Source organism: Temnothorax longispinosus, unplaced genomic scaffold (assembly GCF_030848805.1).
Source record: "Temnothorax longispinosus isolate EJ_2023e unplaced genomic scaffold, Tlon_JGU_v1 HiC_scaffold_392, whole genome shotgun sequence".
Taxonomy (NCBI): Eukaryota; Metazoa; Arthropoda; class Insecta; order Hymenoptera; family Formicidae; genus Temnothorax; species Temnothorax longispinosus.
In genome coordinates this window covers 1-5292 of record NW_027270223.1, presented here as the reverse complement: position 1 = coordinate 5292, position 5292 = coordinate 1, and the positions used below count along the sequence as shown (strand labels likewise).

General features: G+C 31.5%; 1 long non-coding RNA gene across 2 annotated transcripts; it reads left to right on the top strand.

The window, feature by feature from the left end:
- The first annotated feature begins 1402 nt into the window (after positions 1-1402).
- LOC139824485 (uncharacterized) lies at positions 1403-3970 on the top strand. 2 transcript variants are annotated; one of them, XR_011735120.1, is made up of 4 exons: positions 1403-3030; positions 3126-3253; positions 3384-3481; positions 3557-3970. It is a non-coding gene; the product is annotated as an uncharacterized lncRNA (long non-coding RNA). The 2 variants fall into 2 exon arrangements; XR_011735119.1 differs by having other exon boundaries at positions 1408-3253.
- Positions 3971-5292: the final 1322 nt, after the last annotated feature.

The window sequence follows — 5292 nt, the reverse complement described above, 5'->3', positions numbered from 1 at the left end:
ATATTAACTGATTTAATTTTATTTACTACTTTTTTCAGTGAAACATAATAAATATGATAATACAAAGTCCAGAACATACGTCGAAAACGGAGTTACATTTGATAGTCCTTACCACGATGGCAGAGTGTCCGGAAACTTATCTATTGATAACGTAAGGGTAAGTCATCGTCAAGTAAATGATATATTTCATTCTAATCACAGTCATAATTTATGAAAATTTTCCAAAAAGCACATGTTGCTATTATTCTCCGAAAAAAAAAAACGCGCGCAATTATACTTTATTAATAATATCAACGTTTCGTAGGTTGCTGGCCTTAAGGTTACAACACAGATATTCGGAGAGATAACCAATTTCTCGACAAACTTTTGGGACTGGTCACAATGCGACGGCGTTTGGGGATGGGTTATCCCGCCTTATCTCTCTTTCGAGTGCCTACTGTCTTCCAAAACATGCCCTGCCGAAAATGTTCGATTAAAACCGATTAAAACATAATCCGTTTTAATCGGTTTTTAAATCGGTTTTAATCGGTTCAATCCGCGCCCGGATTAAAAAGTAATCAATTTTAATTCCAAACTAATCAGAATGGGTTTTGATATCGCTTTTGCAGATTATTTCCAATCCGAAATCATTACATTCTAATCCATATTGTTGTCAATCTAAAATAAACACTAATAATCGGATGGATATATAATCCAAAATAATCCGCCTAATTTTGTATATTTCTTTTCAAGAGATGAGTCCGTTTCAATTACAAAAACACCGATTCAATAAAATCGGTTGTAATCCATCTGAATCCGATTTGCTAGGAAAGACAACATTAATCCGTTTTAATTCGAAATTCAGCGATTGCGCGTATGCAATTTCAATTCGTTATAATATATCCACTTTTAATAATTGAGTTGATTTTGTAATCCGGTTTAATCCAAAATTTACCAATTTCGGGGATAAAAACTAAATTGATTTGAATGCAATAAGAATCAAATTTATATAGTCTGTGATAAAGCAACAGTAATTCGTTTGAATTTGAAATTCTCCGATTTTTCAGATGAAAAGGAAATCGGATATAATGCAATTAAATCAAATTTTTGTTATAATTATATTTGACTGTGTGTATATATAAATAAAGAAACAAAATTGTATTTATTACAAAGTTTTATTTATTATTGAATTTCAAATGTATTCGGAGGTTTGCATAAATATCTACAATATCCAACATCTATGTGAATAAGCTTGCTTTTGACATCGCCTATGGGAACTATTGAGCTATGTACATAATCTTCTGATTCTATCCTATCCATGTACGACACTTTAAACGGTTTATTGGAACTAATCGTAATTTTTATATTTGCATGTGGCATTTATTATTTAATAGAATAATGTGCATTATTTGACCATATTCGCCTGAATGTAACTGAATCATTGTATATCGTTCGTTCTTTTCGCTTTGCGATACTTCAGGCTGTGAAATACAACGCCTCTAACGATGTATTTTTTATATGCTTTATACATTTTATCATCGCATTTTACGCTATAGCATTTGCCAATAAGAATGACATTGTTGTCATCAGATGTATCGAATTTTGATAAATGTTTATATTGAAATCTGCAGTAGTCAGACACGGCAGAATCATCACAGTAATCTACATTATCCGTTAGAAAGTGCAATATCTCCAAGGACTTTTTCGACATTTGCTGGTCAATTCCGTTTGGACCATTCATACATTGTTTTAATTTATATATATTACTCTCAAAAGACGTAAATGTTGTTGAGGATAACCAAGATTCTCGTTTTTACGATTACTCACCCGAATTGTATTCATCATAATAGTCAGAAAAGTTTGTTCTTTTAAATATATTAATGTTTTGATAGCGAAAATTTTATATTTATTTTGAAAAAATTGAGAATAAGATGAAATTTTAATCAATTTGAAAAATTTATTAGTTCATAATAAATTTAAATCTTAAACGCGTATATCTTGAGATTGCCAGTTACGTCGATTAAAATTCCATCTTATTCTCAATTTGGTTAAAATTGCTGGCGAAATTAATGTATACTTATTTGTTTATTTTGAAGATTTTATTTTCAATTTTAATTGTTTGTATTGCTTAAAAGTTTGAAAATTGATTAAAAACTGCAAACAATACACTCATATTAAGAGTTAATACCTAAATAAACAATAACCACTTGAAGGTTAACGCTTAATTGTATTTCTTTTGTAAATATTATGCAGTTGAGAAAAAAATAAAGATTTGATTTTAAATAGCTTTATTGTGACTCATGATAACAGCAAACCCTACTCACACTACATAAAATCGATTTACTTTTTATCTGCGAAATGATAACATTTTTTATTAAAAGACATTATTTTTGCCTATGGATTGACTATGGTAAATTCTAGCTAATTCAATTGCATTAAAACAGATTTAATTGTCTATCGCGATGTAATCCGCAAAATCGTGAAATTTCGAATAGCAACGGATTACTTTTATTGTTATCCTCCGACAGATTCACAGCGCATTAAAACCGATTTAAATGTTCGTAAAATATAATTTCGGATTGCAACGGATTACTTTTGTCATCCTCCGACAGATTCACATCGCATTAAAACCGATTTAATTATAGCTTATGAAATCGTATAATTTCGGATTTAAATGGATGTATATCAAATCCGCCTGAAGCGTACTAAATTCGATTTGACTATTTTCAATCGGTTTTAATACCGTATTTTCGGTGCAGAAATCCCGATCGATTCGGATGACTTTCTTTTTAATCGGTTTTAATCGAACATTTTCGGCAGGGTGATTGATCAAGGAATGGTCACACCAATTTTTAGCTTCTATCTAAATCGGTATTATGTATCTTTCCGTATGCCTCACGTGTGTTTAATACTATTTTTTAAATTACATACTTTGTCTTTCCATGCAATGTAAAAAATATACAACCTATACAGAAATTACGAGGACTCACATTCCGACGGTGAACTGCTATTGGGTGAGACCAATCCTTCCCATTACGTGGGCGAGTTTACGTATGTGAATGTTACCCGCAAATTATTTTTCTAAATTAGACGTATGTTAACCGTGGATTATATGTTAGCTAATTGGTAATGCTATCCCACTGTAGGATTCAAGTAGAAAATTACATCTCTTGCTCGGAAGACTGTCAAGCTATCGTCGACACGGGCTTCTCTATGATAGGTGGACCACCGCGGGCTATCGCAGATCTTGAGAGAGATGGGTGTTGTTGATCGAGTAATTGATTATTTCTTTCTGCAATGGCAGCTTTCACAATTATCTTAAATAATTATTGAACTAAATTAATAAATGTTTGATATATTACGGATTATTAACATAGATTACTAACATTAATCTTCGTTTAAAGGTGAACTGTGACGACATTTCTAATTTACCCGATATCAATTTCGTCATGTGTGGTAAGACGTTCAGGATCGACTCACCGGTGAAGATTACGTTTTGAAGGTAAAGAAAATATTGTTATATAAAAGTTTAAATTGTTTAGAATAGAAATATCATGCTATATTTAATGTTTCATAGCTTACAGAAGACGATATATCAAAGTGCATTATCGGCTTCCGTGATCGATATGTGGTGTGGGCGATGTATTTATTGGTCGGGGTACTAGATCGTGTTTGACATGGGGAAGGACCGAGTGGGATTCGCATTGCAAAATAAATGTTGATTGACTTCTTTAATAAAGTTATCATTAAATATTAGAAAATCTAAATGACATTACTCAACAAATGAGTCAAAGTTTTTTAGAATATCGATTCCCATGTACTTACTGCTCTGTAATTTTTATTTGTGATTATGTATGTGATATGTTGTTAAATGAATACGTACAATGTGACAATTAGAACAAAGATATGTGATATTATTTTTACCAACGATTTGGTATATATTGTTTTTTCAGCATTTATCGAATTGCTATAAGATATATTGTGAATATAATTAAGTCTATTAAAATAAAGTATATATTTTCTACATTGTATATTGATTTCATATATTCGCTCTTCAATTTTATTTTAATGTAGTATCCCAAAAAATATTATTTCGTATATTATAAATTTTCTGCTTACATACAAGTACAAGATATCGTATAACATTCTGCCTGTATAAGTGACCGCATTTTTGAAAATTAATATAAAAGGGTATATATTTTTGATGCTCCACAAATGTATACACATTAAAACTCTTGGTAAGAATAATAATTCTATAAAATTGTGGACAATCTGTCGGATTGTATATTATAATTAAGGTAAATGTTTAGTATAAAACGCCTCTCCCCTCCGATTTTCTTTAAACTTTGTAAAATTGTTTATTTCTGTGGTGTTAAAAAAACATGCTGAGAAGGAAAATCGTCGCTCTGGTCTCGTTTTTTTTTAAATTTATTTCAAAGTTTTGATGTCGATAAGGTAGGAAAAATGATAATTTACGTTTTTTAAAATACTGCGCAACTTTATTTGTTACTATATTCCAAATTAAGTTGTCCGCATACTCATTACGGTGCATTTAGTGTTAAAATTTTATGGTTGTGAAATACTGTACGTGGCCAAAATTGATAAATTGATAAATTGTGATTTTCGTTAATAGCACTGCACACACACACGTGTGTATGCCCTGCTTTATAGAAGTTGTGATTTTTGTTAAAGCAGGGCACACACACACACGTGTGTATGTCCTGCTTTATAGAAGTTGTGATTTTCGTTAAAGCAGGGCACAAACACACGTGTGTATGCCCTGCTTTATAGAAGTTGTGATTTTCGTTAAAGCAGGGCACACACACACACGTGTGTATGTCCTGCTTTATAGAAGTTGTGATTTTCGTTAAAGCAGGGCACAAACACACGTGTGTATGCCCTGCTTTATAGAAGTTGTGATTTTCGTTAAAGCAGGGCACGCACACACACGTGTGTATCCCCTGCTTTATAGAAGTTGTGATTTTCGTTTTTTAAAGCAGGGCACACACGTATGTATCCACTGCTTTATAAAAGTTATAATTTTCGCTCGGATTTTCGTTAAAGCAGGGCACCACACATGTTTTAAGCAGATATTTTGTATTTAATTAGCAGACAGTTGTCACGTGACCTTCAAATGAAGTTGCGCATTACTTTAAAAACGTAAATTATCATTTTTCCTACCTTACCGACATCAAAACTTTGAAATTAAATTTAAAAAAAACGAGACCTGAGCGACGATTTTCCTTCTCAGAATGTTTTTTTACACACAGAAATAAGCAATTTTACAAAGTTTTAAGAAAATCGGAGGAGAGC